The following is a 12,389-nucleotide window of genomic DNA, read 5'->3' on the forward strand; positions in this document are numbered from 1 at the left end:
ATTATTGCCACATTTAATTAATTATTTAATGTTGTATTTAATTAATTCATTATGGCAGTCCTGGCGTTCCATAAGTCTGAAGTAAGTTGCCTGCAATGATATTTAAGGTCCAGCAGGTGTCAGTATGGAGCAAAACAGCAACACTGAAGATGGCACCAGTGTTTGCGGCGTGCCGTCTCCTCGAGCTTTGTCTACTGTCTGCTATCCTATTTTCTCTGTGTTATCCTGACGCCTTTGCGCTTCTTACCTATGATCGTCAAACTCTTCTGAATCTCCAGCCATTGACTCACCAAATGCCTGGTTTCAAGTGGCAATCAGGGAACTTTTTCTCAACTCCGACGGATATCTCTGATCATTTACGCCGCTTTCCAGCTACCCTTCCACCTAGGAAACGTCATAGGAGACGGGGTAAACGGAGCGGTATTCGTGTTCGCCTCAAGGCTTACTTAAACTCACTTGATGCGACCAGCTACCACGTACTTGTAAATACTCTTCTTCTCATGCTCTCGGGGACCGCTTCTGCTATAGATTGCCCTGCCATCGCTGGATAAGTCCTGTTGGACGCTATGCTCACCCAGACTCCCCAGCAGAGTGCTCACCTGTTCGGAGCTGGGTGCGGCTTTCCAGAGGTGGTGTGAACTACAGCAATCTTCGCCTGCTGAGATCTGTTCCAACTAGCACCAACCCGACTACACTTCGGATGGCTTTGCTAAATGTTAGATCGCTGGCAAACAAGACTTATTTTAAACGACTTTTTCGTCTCAACTGGGCTGGATTTTCTTTATCTGACGGAAACCTGGCTTCGTCCTGAGGAATCTTCTGCTTTTTCAGAACTTCTTCCCCCAGATTGTGCCTTTGCTAGCTCTCCTAGGATCTCTGGCAGAGGTGGAGGATTGGCTTTGATTTTTATTTGATTTCGATGCCGGGAACTACCACCCGTCTCTTTCACCAGCTTCGAGGTGCAGCTACTGGAACTGAACCGTGCTCCCCCAATTCTTTGTGCTGTGGTGTATCGACCTCCGAAATCTGTTAAGGATTTTATTTTTCAGTTTGCTGAAATACTAGGGAGCCTGTTTTTACGCTACGACCATGTTTTAATTGTTGGTGATTTTAATATACATGTCTGTTGTGAGGCAAGCACACTAACAAAGGATTTCCTTGCCCTTATTGACACTTTGTCAAAAGATTTCAGGATTTGGGGATTTTTATTATTATTTTATTTTATTACTTTATCTTTTGCTCTTTATGTTTATGTTTGCTCTTTCAGTAAGTCACACTTTGTGCAGACTCCTAAATGGGGAAGTTACACTCTGTACTCCACGGGAAGCCTGCACGCAGCAGCTATTTTATCTCTTCCTGTATCTCTTCCTGTATGTGCTTTTAATAAAAGACTGCTTCTTTTTGCTGCAGCGGAGAGTCTCTCTGAGTCTCCCCGTGTACACGTTAACCTGTCTGAGCGTTTTATTCTGACCTGAGTTGCATAACAGGAAAACTCCTGACATTTCTTGGTCCTTCGAGCCGGATGGGACACAGCACTTTTGTGTGACCCCACAGGAAAGCCTCATCGAGCCCTGACGTCGTGAGAAGCCCGCGCTGAAGTCTGTCGACAGCTCCTCTCTAGGTAGAGGATATAAAGTCCAGAGACGTAACGTTCGGGTTCTGGCCGGCGTTCTTATAAGTGGTCCACGGCGGTGGGGGTCGATGAGGTAGACCTGAGAGACCGGCAGCAACCAGGTGAATATTAACACTCAGACACCTCGCGTAAAACGTTTAGGCTCGCCCAGAGAGGCTGGTAGCATTCCTAAAAGTAAAGGCTCGCCTGGAAAAGGGCTGGAAGCATTTTTAGAAGGGTTTCTAGAAGTAAACGCTCGCCTGAAAGAGGGCTGGAAGCATTTTTAGATAAACCTCGTCCATAAAACGTAGTACGCGTTGAAAAGGTATTGTTGTTGTTTCATTTTTGTTGGTGGAATAAGTTGATTTTACAGCACAATAAGGAGGCTGAACTATTCCACTATTTTGTTTGCTGTTGGCCACCCAAGTACTGGTGAAAAGAGAGAAACAGGTCGTGTTTCATCACGTAAAGATGACACCGCTTTCAAGAATAGCTTGAAAGTAGAAGGCCGTGTCAACTACCTCTCTCGATTCTCATGCCAGAGAAGGTGCCGCAGTTGTTTAGTTGTAAAGTATTAAAATAAAGGGACTAAAATGGGTAATGAAGCTTCAAAACTCACTGCTGACGAGCAGTGGTTAGAGAAAAAATGTCCAGGCGCCGGACAAATTAGTGCATGTAGATGGAGAAATCCTAAGAAAACAAAATGTCCCACTTGGGAAGGTAAATGTAGCCCATCAGCATTAACACAACTGAGGGAATCTCTTTTGAAAGAAATAGCAGAAACAAAAAACCTAAAAAAGAAAGGGAAACGTTCGCAAGAATTGCAATATTTCAAGGCCTGGAAGGTAGAACCAGCTAGGCGAGAGGAAAACAAAAAGAAAAGACAGGAGAAGAAAGATAAAAAGTCAGAAAAACAGAACTTAACCGCCAGTTTAGTAAAACCAGAGGACGAGACACCGTGCGGTGCTCGCAATATGTGTATTAATCCACCACCATATGCGCCGCCACCTCCCACATCTGCAGCCACAGCGTCTCCCACATCTGCAGCCACAGCCGCAGCGTCTCCCACATCTGCAGCCACAGCTGCAGCACCACCCATTAAACACTCACCCATATCAGGAAGAACTAGGTCACATACACAACATCCTTATGTGAAAGCACAGACAATGCTAAACAAACTTTCACTCAAAGATAGCCCACAAGAAGAAATAGGAGACACAGTCGATCCACCAGCCACTGGTATCTACCCACTGGTAGCCGTGGCTAACCCTAGATTTGGCCTAATAATAGGGCCAGAAGGACAGGAGGAGCAAGATGACCGCCCACACATACATGTTTTCCGTCCGTGGTCACAGACGGACAGACAAAATGTCCTGAAAGATGTTCCTCCACTGAATGAAGGTTTTACACCATGGAGGGATGCTGTAGAGCTGATCAGGAGGCAATGGTATTTAAACGGTCATGAAATGCTTCAAGTAATGCAAGATTTATTAGGTTTAAGGATGGGAACAGTTAGAGGGGATTATACCGGCTCAAACGCCGGGGGTGTAGCACATGCACCAGGAAGCACCGACCTAATCAATGACCTAACAAATTTATATGAGAGAATTAGAGTACGGTTGGCCCCGAGGGCTGACTATGGCAAAATAGGGGAGGTAAAGCAAAAAGAAGCCGAAACAGCTTCTGATTTTCTGGACCGGCTGCGCCCGGTTTTTAGACAGCATTCAGGCCTAGATTATGAAGAAGCCCCAGAGAGACCATACCAACAGCAACTAAAGAACGCATTCTTAAACGGTCTCCTTCCCCCAGTTAGAGCCCACGTTGAAAAACACTGGGTAACAATGAACACTGGTAACTTAGCAGACGCCCTGCAGTATGCAGAACATGCAACCCGAGTGGTAAAAAAGAAAGAGAAAGGAGGTGTTTTCACTGTGGATCCCGAAACAGGATTCATAGCATTTGCTGGTGGATACAGAGGACAGAGACAAGGACAGCAGAAAGGACAGGGAAAGAAAAGTGGTGGTTATAAGGGCTATAAGGGAGACAGGAGACAAAGGGGTGAGAGAGACAATCGCTGTTATATTTGTGGAAAAGAAGGTCATTTTGCAAGGGACTGTAGGTACAAAAAGGAGGATGACTCAGGAGAGGGTCAGAGTAAGTGACTAGAACAGGAAGTAAAAGAAGAAACAGAAATTTTCAACATAGAACAGTTGCTCCTAGGTTCTGAACACAAACCTACAGTAACAATCCATGTGAATGGCCAACTCATGACCATGTTATGTGACATTGGAGAATGTAAAACCGTGCTAAATCAAAAGCCCAAAAAACTAAAATACTCAAGTGACACCCTGATAGTTAAATCTGCGTCAGGCCACACCAGTGTTAAATCACTAACAGAAGAACTGTTACTAGCACACCATGAAAGCGGCAGAAGTTGTAAAAACCAATGTATATATGACCCATCCTGCCCAGTCAACCTTCTGGGGAGAGATGCTTTAGAGAAACTAAGGATCGGTGTAGTGCCAGGGCTAGAAGGCATGTACGCTAAACTAATGTTACATGAAGAGCAAAGTCCTGAGGCCCGTCAGCTCAATGTGTGTAAGGGACAGGGAGAACCCTACTATTATTGGACACTAGACCTGCCTCCATTAGAACCCTTGCAGCGTATAGCAAATCGCTACTTGCCAACCCATTCAAGAAAGCTAGACTTTGCTGAGTACCACAACACCTTAAGGTTCAAACAAAGCCCAGGTCATGACCCCATATATGACCAACAAGTGCACAAACTAGGACCACAGAAACTCACACTGCAACACCTCTATGTCACCCAAAGCGGTAACGCAGTGTGCTCTGTAATACAGCCAGGAAAGGTACAAGAGCTAAACAGGATGCCAAAACCACATGTGTCAGTAGCACACAATGACGACACGGACTGGAAAGACTTAGGCCACATCCTCACACAGGTGGAAAGGGACAGATATGAGAAAACTGAAGAAACACATGAAGGGTGGCTTCAGGGCCGTAGAACAGGATGTATGAGGTACACATTAGGGTGAGTACGCACGACACAGCCAGCAACCCATATGACTGACTGCGCAGATGCACACATGCATGAAGTTAGTGAGGGCTGATACACACTCTTTTCCTCTAGTTCTCATCCAGAACTAGAGGAACTACCTGCTAAGCTGTGGTCTACAGGACCAACAGACGTAGGACTAATTAAAGGAGCAGATCCTGTCGTAGTAAAAACCACCACAACTTACAGGCCAGTAAAACCACAGTATCCCCTCACAACAGAGGCCAAAGCAGGAATAAAACCAGTAATTGCAGACATGGAAAAGGCAGGCATTTTGAGAAAAACAACTGAAGTAACCTGTAACATGCCCATTTTCCCAGTGAAGAAAGCAAATACGGGAAAGTACCGTCTAGTACATGACCTCAGGGCAATAAATGAAGTGACAGCACAGATCCCACCTGTGGTAGCAAATCCACATACAATTCTGAATCAAGTGACCCCCAAGGATTATGCAAATGTGCTGCACACCAGAAAGACAACTCAGAAGTCACTAAAGGCAATAACTTTGCAGATCAAGCAGCAAAAGCAGCAGCACAACAACCTATAGACACATTAATGTCTGACTCCTCAATACAAATACCACTTGATGTGCTTATAAACGAACAGAAAGCTGCACCAACTAGAGAACAAAAGAGGTGGTTAAAATGTGGAGCTCGGCTGGAGAATGATTTGATGACTTGTAATGGCAAACCAGTACTACCAAAATCCTTACACAAAACAGCAGCATTAGTGACACACGGGTCTACTCACGTGTCGACGGGAGGAATGGTAGATATACTCTCTAAACATTTCTACACCCAAGATTTCGAAACTTCAGCAAAAGTATTTGTCAGAACATGCATGATTTGCCAAAAACATAATGCACAGGGAAACCTCAGACCGAGAAGAGGTAATTTTCCCACACCACCTCATCCTTTCCATACAATCCACATGGATTTTATTGAGCTAAATGAATGCCAAGGCTCAAAATACGCTCTAGTGATCATAGACGTATTCTCAAAATGGCCAGAAATCTATCCAGTAAAAAAAGCAGACGCCATCTCAGTTGCAAAATGTTTATGCAATCACTTCATTCCAACTTATGGCATCCCCACTCTGATAAGATCAGACAATGGGACACATTTTGTTAATGAAGTAATCAGTAAGGTCTCTGAAGCACTAGGATTTAGCATCAAACACCACTGTGCTTACCACCCTCAAAGTGCCGGACTCGTGGAAAGAACGGCACAATAAAACAGAGACTGAGAAAATGCATGGAAGAAACAGGGAGACCATGGCCTGAGTGTGTAGGCCTAGTAAAAATGTGGATGAGACTGACACAAGGTTCTCAGAAACTCACACCTTTTGAAATCATTCACGGCAGACCATTTCCACTGCCAATTACAAGTGAGCCTATAGATAAGTCAATAAGAGAAACCACACTAGCCGAGTGGATGACTAAGTTACTTGAAAATAAAGAGATTGTTCTGAACAACCAACTGCCAAGTGACATCTCTCCAGTGTCTTGCAGGTTGAAACCAGGTGATTGGATCCTGATCAAGGTACTCCAAAGGAAAAATTGGAGTTCACCAAGGTGGGAAGGTCCTTATCAGGTGCTACTCACCACTCCCACTGCCTGCAAAATAGCAGAAAGACCATCTTGGATCCATCAAAGCCACTGCAAAAAAGTGAGTGACAACCTAAACGTTTAGACGCCGACACCCCTAACTCCTGGTGATCTACTGGTGGAGGGAGGGCTGATCGGGTATACCCCGCCTTCTTCTTCTTGCCAGTAGTCTACTCATCAGGGGTCACAGGTGTGTCTGGTCATCATGAAGACACTCGTCCTCCTAGTGGCTGCTGTTGCACTCCTGGTGAGTTTATTAACACTCACCCGAAAGAAAAAAGATGAACAACACCACCTGCAGACAAGATGGACGCATGACAACTCACATCTCCGTGATATGACACAAGACCACATTCATCCATGGATGAACAACGCATGGTATCGATATATACATGACAGCACACCCAGAAAAGACTGCTATGTTTGCTCCTACATGCCCCCAGCGACACAATACGCCACCCTGTATGCGAAGGGAATGGACATAATTCAAGCAAAGTGTGCCGCGAGCTACGCCAGCCTTGGGTATCAATTCCAGGGAATCGTGGTCAACCATGAGGAACCTCTCCAGATAGGACTGCGAAATGGCACATGTGACGAATGGTTCTGGGTTGACCTGAAAGTGAAGCACAGAAGTAAGGCTAAATCATTCCCAGTCTTTCTTGAAAACAATGGGGACTTCCGTTTTCCGGCAATGGAGTAAGGTGTGTCGGCCACTAGCACCTGCCTAACTTTTTCAAAATTGTACTTTCCGAGCCCCATTTTGCTGTCAGATACGAACTTTTCGGGTCATTTATGAGTGTTACATTGGTAGGATGTCCAAGGGAAGGAGACAGATCGAGAAAAACCTTACTGCCGAGAGTTGTGCTAACGCTGGCGCAGCAGAGGACGCTGGCGCAGCCTTGAACCCGGCACTTGTCGCCCTGCTCGAACAGCACAGAATAGCCATAGCCGCAGATTTTAAGGCTACATCGGATGTAATTAATGATAAGCTGGACAAGATTCAAGCGGAAGTTGCAAATCAAGAACTACGTATTGGTGAGCTTGAATCAAACGCAGCGGATGTGGTTCAGCGTTTAGCAGTGCTTGAAGCTAAGTATGATTCACTACAGGAGGAAAACAAACTTCTCAAAACTAAACTTTCCGACCTGGAGAGTAGAAGTAGACGGCAGAACATACGTCTGGCGGGCCTGCCGGAATCGGTGGAGCCGGGTCCACGGCCAACTGAGTTCTTTTCCTGGCTGCTGGTGGAGGTCTTCGGTGCACAAACTTTGCCATCTCCTCCGGAGCTTGATAGAGCCCACCGTAGCCTTATGCCCAAACCGGGCCCTGATGGGAGGCCGCGCTCAGTCATTATTCGCTTCCACCGCTTCCAGATCAAAGAGCTGCTGATGAGGGAAGCACGGAGACGCCGAGGGACGTTGGAGTATTGTGGACATAAACTCCAGTTTTATGAGGATTATAACGCCGACGTCCAGAAGCAGCGAGCCCAGTATAAGGATGTTATGGCCGAGTTGTACCGGAGAGGCCTCCGTCCTTCCCTCCTTTTCCCCGCCAGGCTCCGTATTACTCTTCCAGATGGGAAAATTCGGCGTTTGGAGTCAGTTGAGGAGGCTTCTCGTTTCATTCAAACTATGGAAGAAAACCAAAGCTCTCCATCCTGAGTTGGACACTGTGAGCGGTCAGAGCACTCACCCTAATTTATAACTATAACAGGTCGGACTACCCTATGTGGAGTCCTCGTTGTGACTGAGATTATACAGCCGCGATGTTGGTATAGCAGTATATTCTTTGTTGTTTTGTTTTAAGTTAAAACTGGTTCGTTGTTTGGCTGATTTGTTTTTGTTTTCTCTAATTTCTTTTCTTCGTGGCCTGAAAACTGAGACCCTGGTTCGAGTTTAGGGGCCAATATTCAAGGGTGCAGGTATGATGCTAGTGGTACGGGGAGCTCCTGACTAATATGGGAAGAAAGCAGGGGCTTACGCGGTTGCTTTTTAATGCAACCTGCTGGGGTGATATTGGTGGGTGGTATTGTTTTAGTTTGTTTTGGTTTTTTTTTTTTTTTACACAGGGATATGTTATTGTATTGCATTTTCTTTCTGGGGCGGGGTTGGTTGATATGTTTTCTGTTGTTGTTGTTGCTGCTGTTGTTTTCGTCCCCTCTCTTCCCTCCTTGGGCAATTTTGCATATAATAATGTGGGACTTCCTTGATGAGTGGTAATCTTACCTTTGTTAGCTGGAATGTGAGGGGGTTGAACCACCCAATAAAGCGAAAGAGAGTCTTATCACGCTTGAAGCAATTTAAGCCCGGGGTAGTTTTTTTGCAAGAGACTCATTTGCAGGATTCAGATCACTCACGCCTGGCGAAATGTTGGTCAGGACAGATGTTTCACTCTAATTTTAATGCAAAGGCTAGGGGGTACAGCTATTCTTATTGAATAGCCCCTATCTCAAAGGCGGAAATTCAGGCGGCAATAACATCTATGCAATCTGGGAAATCTCCTGGTCTTGATGGATTTTCTGCAGACTTTTATAAAAAATTCTCGGACGATTTGGCTCCTTTCCTTTGCGAAGTTTTTACAGAGTCGCTAGACTCTGGGGCACTTCCTTCATCATGCTACCAGGCCTGTATCACAGTGTTACTTAAGAAGGGCAAGGACCCGACTGACTGTGCTTCTTATAGGCCTATATCTCTGTTAAACACGGATGTTAAAATTCTGTCTAAGTTACTGGCGCACAGACTGGAAAAAATTCTACCTGCTATAATCTCTCCCGACCAAACTGGCTTTATTAAAATCGGCATGCCTTTTTAACATACGGCGACTTTTTAATATTATCTATGCCCCTGGCCATGTCGTGCCTGAATGCCTTATCGCTATGGACGCGGAAAAAGCATTTGACAGGGTGGAGTGGGAATATTTGTTTTTTACTTTAGAAAGGTTTGGAATGGGCCCCTTATTTTGCTCATGGATTAAACTTCTTTACGCAAGCCCCACGGCTTCAGTGGTAACTAACTGTCGCTACTCTGATTATTTTAAGCTCCACCGCGGAACGAGACAGGGCTGCCCTTTAAGCCCATTGCTTTTTGCCCTCGCAATTGAGCCATTAGCAATTGCAGTCCGTGGTAGTGGGGACATAAAAGGCATATGGAGGGGGGGGATTGAACATAGAGTTTCACTGTATGCTGATGACCTTCTCTTATTTCTTTCCAACCCGCTTACCTCCTTACCTGCTGTACTTAATATACTGAACGGTTTCAGTCAGCTCTCTGGATACAAAATTAATATGAATAAGAGTGAACTGTTTTTGATTAATGAGAGGGCTCGGAATCTGGATTTGGTAAATGTTCCCTTTAAAATAGTCACAGATCACTTTGATTACCTTGGGATATGTGTCACAGAGCAATTTAATTGTTTGTTTAAGAAGAATCTCCTCCCCCTGCTGGAACAGTGCAAGTATATGTTGTCTAGATGGTCCCCATTATCCTTATCTTTAATAGGTAGGATTAACTCAGTGAAAATGATGCTACTTCCAAAATTCTTATATGTCTTTCAATGCCTCCCTATCCTGATTCCAAAATCCTTTTTTAAATCTTTAGACTCACTAATCACTTCATATATTTGGAATGGTAAAGCTCCCAAATTGAAGAAATCTATTCTTCAAAGGCCCAAGTCGGTTGGAGGTTTAGGCCTACCCAATTTCCAGTACTATTATTGGGCCGCCAATATTAGGTGTTTGTTATATTGGAGACACTATCATCTCGAACCGTCACCACCAGTTTGGGTTGCCATGGAGTCATATTCAAGTGGGAAAATTTCTCTACCTGCGACTTTGGGTTCGTCACTCCCTTTGGCATCGCCTCTACCCAGTAACAATAGAGTTGTCCAGCAGTCTCTTAGGATTTGGTCTCAGTTTAGGCAGAGTCTGGGTCTCCGGGCTTTCTCACTTCAAAGCCCAGTTGCAGCAAACCACTTATTTGTTCCCTCAGTGGCAGATAATGCTTTTCATATCTGGCATAGAAAGGGCCTAAAATCCTTTGCAGACTTATATGAAGACAGACAATTTGTAAGTTTCTCTCAAATATCCACCAAATTTGGCATAGCTGCAGCTCAGTTTTTTCGCTTTTTACAGGTTAGACATTACGTGCAGAGTGTGACAGCAGAATTCCCCCAAATGCCTCCATACAATCCAGTAGATGATTTTTTAATGCTCAAACCAACTTCAAGGGGTATAATATCAGCCCTCTACAGCTTAATTTCCAATTTACAATGCTCTTCAATAGCTGCTATCAAATCTAAATGGGAAGAGGACCTTACCTTTCATATTACGGATGAACTGTGGGACTCTATCCTTGGCCAGGTTCACAATATATCAATGTGTGCTCGACATACACTTATCCAATTTAAGATAGTTCATCGGGGGCATTGGTCCAGGGAGAGGCTGGCACACATATATCCAGGGGTGGACCCAGCCTGTATAAGGTGTGGGGGTGCTCCTGGTACATTGTTTCATATGTACTGGTCCTGTCCTTCGTTGTCTACCTTTTGGAAATCTGTTTTCCATACGATGTCTGAAGTCGTGCAGCATCAAATTGAACCAGAGCCACTCTGTGCTATGTTTGGTGCGGTCCAGAATTTGAATCTGTCCAGCTCCAGACTCAGAATATTAAACTTTTCATTACTGCTGGCTAGGCGAGCTATATTGCTGAAATGGAAAGACTCTTCTCCCCCTTCACACACACAATGGCTAAAAGATGTATTGTCCTGTATGGATTTAGAAAAAATTAGATATACAGTTCGAGGGTCTAAAAATAAATTTTATAAACTGTGGTCTCCCTTTCTGGACTTTTTTGAAAGGCCCACAACTACTGTTACTGAGTAGTCCAAGGAAACACCCCTTTTTTTTTTTTTTTTTTTCTCTCTCTTATATGAGTCTATTTGTTGTTTTTCGTTTTTGTCTGTTTTTTTTTTGTTTTTGTTTTGTTGGGCTGCAGGCAGCCAACTATTTGTTGTTTTAAGGGTTAGGGTGGGAATAAGATTGAAATTTTGGAAAATTCTGAAGCATTTTTTTTTTTTGTATACATTATATTGAAACCTTTGTTTAATAAAAAGACTTTTGAAAGAAAACAATGGGAATTTGAGCCACAGCCTATGCTACCGCCAAGAGAACGGATCCACACCAATGGGAAACACCACCAACTGCAAAGCAGTACAGACACACGCTCCTGGAGGGCCCGTGAAAAGCAACAACATCTCAAATGGCACCTTCTGGGTGCAAGGGATGGCCTGGATCTGTGGCCAACAGGCCTATTTTATCCTTCCTGGGAATTGGACAGGTCAGTGCGCTCCCATTTTCATATCTGACCACACTTTCAAGATAACCATGGACGCCACGTCAACTTCAACATCAACAACAAGGAAAAGACGAAGCACCCCGAACCTCAAGCAGCATGATTCTGTGTGGGGTTCCGATGTCCCAGAGGAATTCAAACTTTGGACTGACAGACAGAAAGTTATTCACGCACTCTTCCCATGGGTGGGGGTAGGAAAACACGCTTTAAGGATAGAGACTCTGAACTACCGCTTTGGACTTTTTCTGAATGCTTCATGTAAAATCGACACACTTTTAATCTTACGCAATGGGTAAGTGAACCGACGCATTTAAAAGGTCATTCGCTTGACCTAGTTTTGTCCTACAGTCTGGATATTTGTATAACGGATATCAAGGACTCTGGGATCTCTGATCATTCTGTGGTTATGTTTAATGTTATGTTACGACATATGGAGCTTAACTGCGAGGGTCCCTTAGGCCAGATGCGCTCAATTAATTCTGAAACCATTACTAACTTCTCTACTCTTTTCGCCAACTCTGCGCTCCCCGACTCCGTCTGTCTTGTGGATTTATCGGCTGACGAGCTTACTAACCTTTTTAATTCCACATGTTCCTCTATTCTGAACACCGTGGCTCCACAGAAGACTAAACGTAGTAAGTCGTCATGCCAACCCTGGCTGAATGAAACTACCCGTGCACATTCGCACCTCAACGCGTGTCCAAGAAAAATCCATCGCGCGTCAAAATTGCATATTTTGAAACACGT

The 12,389-nt window shown here is 44.5% G+C and overlaps 1 protein-coding gene across 1 annotated transcript in view; it reads right to left on the bottom strand.

The window, feature by feature from the left end:
- Positions 1-12,389, bottom strand: part of LOC116315135 (fibrocystin-L-like) — a 70,269-nt gene that overhangs the window by 57,347 nt on the left and 533 nt on the right. The gene's annotated exons all lie outside the window — the stretch shown is intronic.

Source organism: Oreochromis aureus, linkage group 22 (assembly GCF_013358895.1).
Source record: "Oreochromis aureus strain Israel breed Guangdong linkage group 22, ZZ_aureus, whole genome shotgun sequence".
Classification (NCBI taxonomy): Eukaryota; Metazoa; Chordata; class Actinopteri; order Cichliformes; family Cichlidae; genus Oreochromis; species Oreochromis aureus.